This window comes from Triticum dicoccoides, chromosome 2A (genome assembly GCF_002162155.2).
Source record: "Triticum dicoccoides isolate Atlit2015 ecotype Zavitan chromosome 2A, WEW_v2.0, whole genome shotgun sequence".
In the NCBI taxonomy this organism is placed as follows: Eukaryota; Viridiplantae; Streptophyta; class Magnoliopsida; order Poales; family Poaceae; genus Triticum; species Triticum dicoccoides.
Window position 1 is genome coordinate 222,776,213 of NC_041382.1, and position 9,406 is coordinate 222,785,618.

Here is a 9,406-nt window from a genome sequence, read left to right on the forward strand (position 1 = left end):
GATGACCCTCGGGATGCGCGACTGCCAAGGGAAAAAGGCTAGGTGGCGAATGGTAAAACCAAGGTTGGGCCTTGCTGGAGGAGTTTTATTCAAAGTGAACTGTCAAGGGGTTCCCATTATAACCCAACCGCGTGAGGAACGCAAAATCCGGGAACATAACACCGATATGACGGAAACTAGGGCGGCAAGAGTGGAACAAAACACCAGGCATAAGGCCGAGCCTTCCACCCTTTACCAAGTATATAGATGCATTAATTAAATAAGATATATAGTGATATCCCAACAAGTAAACATGTTCCAACAAGGAACAACATCTCCATGTTCCAACAAGGAACAAACTTCAATCTTCACCTGCAACTAACAACGCTATAAGAGGGGCTGAGCAAAGCGGTAACATAGCCAAACAACGGTTTGCTAGGACAAGGTGGGTTAGAGGCTTGGTTCAACAATATAGGAGGCATGATAAGCAAGTGGTAGGTATCGCAGCATAGGCATAGCAAAAGAGCGAGCAACTAGCAAGCAAAGATAGAAGTGATTTCGAGGGTATGATCATCTTGCCTGAGGTCCCGCAAGGAAGAAGAATGAGTCCATGAAGAAGATAAACGGACGTAGACGAACGGGTCCTCACAAACGCGACGTTACCGGAACCAACCCGAATAAGCAAACACCGGAAAGAAGGCAAACAACATAGTAAACAACCAACACATGAACATGGTATGATGCACAACCGAGTATGATGCATGTCCGGTTTAAAGAAACATGGCATGGAAAAATGCACAAAACAATCCTACAAATTAAGTGGAGCTCAATATGCAACGAGTTGCATATTGACGAAACACCACATTCAAGTTATTTAGTTTCGATCTTGTTTATGTACCCAACAATATTAAATGTTGTTAAAACATGGCAAGAGGGTGAAGCAAAGTAAAACTACCTATCTAGTCAAGTTTAAATGAGGCCGGAAGCACCGAACAACATTTCCGGTAAATCCCCACATGCCTTAGTAATTTATTGCAACAACAATTTAAACATTTTAAATGTTGTTATCATGATGCGGATGGCATGTACAAGTTTATGCAATTTTACTAAAAGTTGACAAGAGCATTAAGAAGCATTTGTCACCGTGGTGGAAACAAAAGGGGTGCCACGACAACGATACCGGTAACTCGATTGAGATACCGATACAAAGGAGAAGTATGCGGATGCGTGCAAAAGATGGTGGGGCGCTCCCGGATTCCGGGTGTCCCACGAGTTGACGATGGTGACAAGGCAAAAGAGGGGCAACGTGCACCGACAATTCGAGCACGGAGCAAGCACGAGCATCTCATACATCACACATGCATTCGTTCACGGGCAGTCGTCTCGGGGTTATACCTTCGAAGCGTGCGAGCGGAACAGTACTCGTTCGGTGCAAAGTAGAGGAAGTAGCCATTCTCGCACGCTCTAGGGTCGGTGGTAGAGGTTCTTGCGATCTCGGCGATGGTAGTGGTACATGTTTATCGTTGCACAAGTTTCCGTAGACGTTCATGATGTCGTGGTGGAAAGTAGCGGTTCACGCGACGGTAGTTGAACTTGACGTTTGCGTTACACGGGTCTTCGGCGACGGTCGTCGTACATGGTTCGGAGTGGTACTTGCATCTTCGGATTTGTCGGTCTCGTCATCTCGAAGGGGTGCTAGACGGTCTTCGCGATTCCGAAGGCGACGGTAGAGGTACAAACGTTCTTGCGGTACTTGGGTCGTCGTGGAACTTGGCGCTTGCGGTATTTATAGCTCGAAGGGGTACTTGGCGGGTCCAAGGTCTCCGGCCGTAGTGGTTCTTGATGATACGGGTAGTCGAACTTGACAAAAAACGGGTCTCCTCGGGGACTTGATGCATCCAAATTCTTCGAGTTTGTAGTGGTACTTGGCGTTCTGGTTCGGTGGTGAAGCATGTACTTGGCAGCAAAATAGAGACGAGCAAGAGAAGGAGGGACGACGCGGTGGAGGCAAGATCGCTGGACGAGGTCGAGGTACGGAGCAGGGCGCCGAGTGGCACGACAAGGTGCAGCTCGAGCACGAGGAGAAGCAGAGGAGGCCCGATGAGGAAGGGGCTTGCTGGCTTGGAGGCTCTGGTGGCCGGCGCCATGACGACTGGGGCCAGCGGCCTACGCCGAGAGCAGCAAGGAGAAGGCCGGGATGGGCAGTGCTTGACGTCGGCGGGCGGCGGCCTCACCGGAGTGGGGAAGGCGGCGACACTGGTGGGAGAAGGAGGCGGGGGTGCGGGCTCGCGCATGCTGATGGCCCCGTGGGCGCAACGGCGGCAAGGAGGCCAACGTGGCTCCGACCTGGTTCCCTGGATCGAAGGAGGAGGGAGGATGAGGGGAGCCGGAGGGAGATCGAGAGGGGGTTCGAGCAGCTGGGGATGGGGATCGGACTGCAAGGGAAAGATGGGGTCGGGCACGAGAGAGAGAGAGATCGAGGGAAGGAGGAGGTCGAGCAAGGGAGATGGCTTCTGGCGGCGGTGAGGGAACGAGGGAACGAGCAATCGAGGGGAGTGGGGTTTAGTCGGGCCTAGGGTTGCAGGCACTAGTGGGAGGCGGCTGGGCCTAGCAGGCCATGAAGCAGGAGGGGCCGGCCTGGCTAATAGGCTTGTGGGGAACGATGGCCTGGGTGGGATAGCTTGGTGGGAGGCCCAAATGGCCAGCAGTGCATGCTCTCTCTCCCCCTCATGTTTCCTTTTGCAGAAAAGAAAAGAGAGAAAAAAAGAGGTTAGGAAAAGATTTATGCATGGGGTAATTTCTCCCGGTCTCATAAAAATGAGCTTAAACCCAGAAAAATGGAGTGGGCAAGAATGCAAGATCTAAATTCAAAATCATTTGAATTTAATCCAAAAGGTTTGAACAAGGGCTAGGAAATGAAGGTGTCCAAAAATGTTCGGATTTTTGGGAGAGCTCCGAAAATGACGAAAGAATTTACGGACTAAGTTTGAGGCCAAGGGTTGTGATAACAAAGCCATTAGGATTTGCAAGTGTGTTATAGTGAATTTAAAATTAAAGAAATATTGAATATATCTCCCTACTATCGGGAGGATATGTTATAAAGAGAATCACCATGTGAATTCCCTCGATTTAAATGGATCAAAGATCCATGCAATTTTATTTAAGTGAGTTTTAAAACGGGTTGCATGATGACATGATGCAATGCACATGATGCAAAGATGAATGCAAAGAACCAAACAAAACACACAACGAAACCCTGGAAACCCTGGAAGGCAATTGAAGCTCCGGTCTTGGGGCGTCATAGGGCCGCTGCCCGGAACCTTGAGCCAGGTACTCGATCCATCCCTGCTACTCCCGCTACTTGTTCATTTTTTGCTCTTGAGTCCGCGCCGCTTGGCCACCTCGCGAAGGTGGCTGCGGATTCGACCATTGGAGAGGTCGCCCCCCCCCTTAGTTCAGATTGAGGCAATTCGCGCGCGGGAAATCCTCGACGGACACCTTGCTCAGACCCGCGCACGCTTGCAGGCCACCTCGGGTGCTCCTGATGGAGCAGCCCCGCGCATCCAGCAATCTGCCGCGGCCGTCTGGGGAAAATCCGAGGCCGCACCCGCTCCCACACCGCAACCCTCTGTGCTCAGAGCGCATCACGTGTCTTGGGGTCAAGCAGCCCCCCGATGGATGCATGATGCGGACCCTCTTCCGGAACATTCGTGGTTTCGACCAAGACGGCCGACGCTGCCCACTGATAGAGTACATTCGAACCGAGCGAATTGACATAGTAGCCATCCAAGAGACGATGCGTACGGAGTTCTCCCTGTCGGAGCTCGAGCATCTGAGCTCCGACCTATTTGCTTGGCACTGGCTCCCTTCTAGTGGGGGTACGGGCCACTCGGGTGGTATCCTTCTTGGGGTAAAGGTGCCACCTTTGAGGTAGGCAGCATGGATCGTGGCGAGTTCTTCGTTAGCATGGAGATATTTGAGAGAGCCCTGAACTTCAAATGGGAAGTGATTGCGGTCTATGGTCCGGCCGACCATCGCCGATCGGAGGCTTTCCTTGCTGAACTCCGGAGGAAGGTGGTGACCGCCCAGCTACTAGTGGTAGTGGGCGGCGACTTCAACCTTATCCGGTCGGAGGAAGACAAGAGCAATAATCTGGTCAACTTCCCCCGGATGCAGATGTTCAATGACTGCATCGCAGATATGGGACTTCGTGAACTCGATAGAGTCGAGGCTAGGTTCACCTGGACCAACCGACAGGTGGAGCCGACCCGGTCTGTCCTCGACAGGGTCATTGCTTCCCCCGAGTGGGACATTCGTTGCCCCCTAGCTTCGCTCCGGGCGATCATGCGGATTGGATCCGATCACGTGCCCCTCCTCCTATCCTCGGAGAACAAGCGCCCCCCTGCCGCCCCATTTCCGTTTCGAAACCTTCTGGTTGCGGCAACCTGGGTTCACCTCAGTGGTGGCCACTCGTTGGCGCGAGGCGTGCGTCGCCCCCCATCGTGCCCTCTCGGCCGTGGACTCCTGGCACTTCTGTGCTAATCGGTCCCAGCAATTCATGAAAGGATGGGATGCTAATGTGGGCCGAGACATTCGCAAGCGTAAGAAAGCCCTACTTGAGGCCATCCAGGACCTCGATATGCGGGCTAACACCACAGGCCTAGCCTTTGAGGAGTGGATGATACGTCTCCATTGTATCTATAATTTTTTATTGTTCCATGCCAATATTCTACAACTTTCATATACTTTTGGCAACTTTTTATACTATTTTTGGGAATAACATATTGATCCAGTGCCCAATGCTAGTTCCTGTTTGTTTCATGTTTTTTGTTTCGCAGAATATCCATATCAAACGGAGTCCAAATGGAATAAAAACTGACAGAGATTTTTTTGGAATATATATGATTTTTGGGAAGAAAAATCCACGCGAGACGGTGCCCGAGGTGGCCACGAGGCAGGAGGGCGCGCCTGCCCCCCAGGCGCGCCCCTGACCCTCGTGGGCCACCCGTAAGGCGGTTGATGCCCTTCTTTCGCTGCAAGAAAGCTAATTTCCGGATAGAGATCGTGTCAAAATTTCAGCCCAATCGGAGTTAGGGATCTCCGGGAATATAAGAAACGGTGAAAGGGAAGAATTTGAGAACGCAGAAATAGAGAGAGACAGAGAGACATATCCAATCTCGGAGGGGCTCTCACCCCTCCCGTGCCATGGAGGCCATGGACCAGAGGGGAAACCCTTCGCCCATCTAGGTAGGAGGTCAAGGAAGAAGAAGAAGGAGCGGGGCTCTCTCCCCCTTGCTTTCGGTGGCACCAGAGTGCCACCCGGGGCCATCATCATCACCGCGATCTACACCAACACCTCCGCCATCTTCACCAACATCTCCATCACCTTCCCCCCTCTATCTACAGTAGTCCACTCTCCCGCAACCCGATGTACCCTCTACTTTAACATGGTGCTTTATGCTTCATATTATTATCCAATGATGTGTTGCCATCCTATGATGTCTGAGTAGATTTTCGTTGTCCTGTCGATGGTTGATGAATTGCTATGATTGATTTAATTTGCTTGTGGTTATGTTGCTGTCCTTTGGTGCCCATCATATGATTGCGCGCGTGGATCACACCCTAGGGTTAGTTGTATGTTGATAGGACTATGTATTGGAGGGAAGAGAGACAGAAGGTTCAACCTAGCATAGAAATTGATGCATACGGGATTGAAGGGGGACCAATATATCTTAATGCTATGGTTGGGTTTTACCTTAATGAACATTAGTAGTTGCGAATGCTTGCTAATAGTTCCAATCATAAGTGCATAGAATTCCAAGTCAGGGATGACATGCTAACAGTGGCCTCTCCCACATAATACTTGCTATCGGTCTAGTAAAGTAGTCAATTGCTTAGGGACAATTTCGCAACTCCTACCACCACTTTTCCACACTCGCTATAGTTACTTTATTGCTTCTTTATCTAAACAGTCCCTACTTTTTATTTATGTACTCTTTATTATCTTGCAAACCTATCCAACCACACCTATAAAGTACTTCTAGTTTCATACTTGTTCTAGGTAAAGCGAACGTCAAGCGTGCGTAGAGTTGTATCGGTGGTCGATAGAACTTGAGAGAATATTTGTTCTACCTTTAGCTCCTCATTGGGTTTGACACTCTTACTTATCGAAAACGGTTGCGATCCCCTATACTTGTGGGTTATCAAGACCTTTTTCTGGCGCCGTTGCCTGGGAGCAATAGCGTGGGGTGAATATTCTCGTGTGTGCTTGTTTGCTTTATCATTAAGTAATTTTTATTTGCTGTTCTTAGTTGTTTTCTATCTTTAGTTATGGGTAGGAAATGCAAAATACCAAAAAAATTAGTTGTACCTACTAAACCAATGGTTGAAGAACCACTCAAAATCTATCACACCGCTGAAGCTTATTACTTGGATCATCTTCGATCCCTATGTGCTCGTGTTGAAACCCCAACTAGCTTAGTTGAGGGAAAATCTTTAGATGAGCATGCTTGTTTTGTGCGACACCGAATATCTGAAAAAGGGAAAACTTTACTGGATCAAATTCATCGTTTGCAATGCTATGCTTGGAATTTATGTGAAATATACGATTATACTTGTTGTTCTGAAGACCCTAAGAAACACCTTCCCTACCAATGTTTGTTTAGTGATAATGGAATCGTATCCTCTTATGCTAAGGGTGTTTATAGTTACTATGATGTTCAACAAATTGAATAATTTATTGCTTTTAAGGGTGCTTATGAAATTGCTTCTTTGATTGAAAAGTATGATGCTACTCTTTACAAATCTTAAAATTTTGCCATACTTAAATATTGCTATGATAATTATGCTTCTAATGCCTATGTTGAACCATATATTGACTACTACTCCGCTGTCCAAGAAGAGACTAATATTTTGCAGGAGTCTATGGAAGAAGAAATTGATAAAACTGTGAGCTCATTGGATGAAATAGATGAGGAGGAGAGCGAAGAACAAAAGGAGGAAGAGTGGATTAGCTACCCGTGCCCACCTTCTAATGAGTAACTCTTCAACTCATACATTGTTTAATTTCCCTTTGTGCTTACCGGAGGATGATTGTTATGATCCCGTTGATTCTCTTGAAATATCCCTTTTTGATGATGCTTGTGGCCAAGATGCCAATATGAATTATGCTTATGGAGATGAACTTGCTATAGTTCCTTATGTTAAACATGAAATTGTTGCTATTGCACCCACGCATGATAGTCCTATTATCTTTTTGAATTCTCCAAACTACACTATATCGGAGAAGTTTGCACTTATTAAGGATTATATTGATGGGTTGCGTTTTACTACTACACATGATGATTTTGATGAATATAATATGCATGTGCTTGCTGCTCCTACTTATAATTATTATGAGAGAGGAACTATATCTCCACCTCTCTATGTTTCCAATATGATAGAATTGCAAGAAACTGTTTATAGTATGCATTGGCCTTTACTATGTGTGCATGAATTGTTCTTTTATGACATGCCGATGCATAGGAAGAGAGTTAGACTTCGTTATTACATGATATATATTACCTTGTGCTCACCGCTAAATTAAAAATCATTGTTAATTAAAATTGGCTTTGATATACCTTGGGATCCGGGTGGATTTATTACTTGAGCACTATATGCCTAGCTTAATGGCTTTAAAGAAAGCGCTGCCAGGGAGACAACCCGGAAGTTTTAGAGAGTCATTTATTTCTGTTTTGTGCTTTTATAGAATTTAGAAATAAGAATAATGTGCCAAGGTTTGCCTTTAGGATGTTTACATTTGCTTGATGGTTTGTATGGTGCAGGACAGAAACTTTGGCTGTAGTGCGCAATTTTACATTTTTAGCTGGAACGTCAAATGGTTCTGATTCTTTTTGCAATGTCTTCCTATACAATTTTTTTATTTTTCCTAATTTTGGTAGAATTTTTCAAGTACCAGAAGTATGGTGAATGTTCAGATTATTACAGACTGTTCTGTTTTAGACAGATTCTGTTTTTGATGCATAGTTTGCTTGTTTTGATGAAACCATCAATTTATATTAGTGGATTAAGCCATGAAAAAGTTATATTACAGTAGACACAGTGCAAAAACAAAATATGAATTGGTTTGGAACAGTACTTAGAGTAGTGATTTGCTTTATTATACTAACGGATCTTACCGAGTTTTCTGATGAAGTTTTGTGTGGATGAAGTGTTCGATGATCGAGAAGGTCTCGATGTGAGAAGAAGGAAGAGAGGCAAGAGCTCAAGCTTGGGGATGCCCGAGGCACCCCAAGTAAATATTCAAGGAGACTCAAGCGTCTAAGCTTGGTGATGCCCCGGAAGGCATCCCCTCTTTCTTCAACAAGTATCGGTATGTTTTCAGATTCGTTTCGTTCATGCGATATGTGCAAACTTAGAGCGTCTTTTGCATTTAGTTTTCACTTTTTTATGCACCATGCTGGTATGAGACAATCCTTGGTTGATTTATAGAATTCTCTTTGCACTTCACTTATATCTTTTGAGTATGGCTTTATAGAATGCTTCATGTGCTTCACTTATATCATTTGAAGTTTGGATTGCCTGTTTCTCTTTACATAGACAACCGCCATTTGTAGAATGCTCTTTTGCTTCACTTATATTTGCTAGAGCGTGGGCGTATCTTTTGTAGAAAGAATTAAACTCTCTTGCTTCACTTATATCTATTTAGAGAGATGGCAGGAATTGGTCATTCACATGGTTAGTCATAAAATCCTACATAAAACTTGTAGATCACTGAATATGATATGTTTGATTCCTTGCAATAGTTTTGCGATATAAAGATGGTGATATTAGAGTCATGCTAGTGGGTGGTTGTGAATTGTAGAAATACTTGTGTTGAGGTTTGTGATTCCCGTAGCATGCACGTATGGTGAACCGTTATGTAACGAAGTTGGAGCATGAGGTATTTATTGATTGTCTTCCTTATGAGTGGCGGTCGGGGACGAGCGATGGTCTTTTCCTACCAATCTATCCCCCTAGGAGCATGCACTTAGTACTTTGTTTCGATGACTAATAGATTTTTGCAATAAGTATGTGATTTCCTTATGACTAATGTTGAGTCCATGGATTATACGCACTCTCACCCTTCCACCATTGCTAGCCTCTCTAGTACCGCGCAACTTTCGCCGGTACCATAAGCCCACCATATACCTTCCTCAAAACAGCCAGCATACCTACCTATCATGGCATTTCCATAGCCATTCCGAGATATATTGCCATGCAACTTTCATCATCATCATATACATGACTTGAGCATTCATTGTCATATTGCTTTGCATGATCGTAAGATAGCTAGCATGATGTTTTCACGGCTTGTCCGTTTTTTATGTCATTGCTACGCTAGATCGTTTCACATCCCGGTACACCGCCGGAGGCATTCATATAGAGT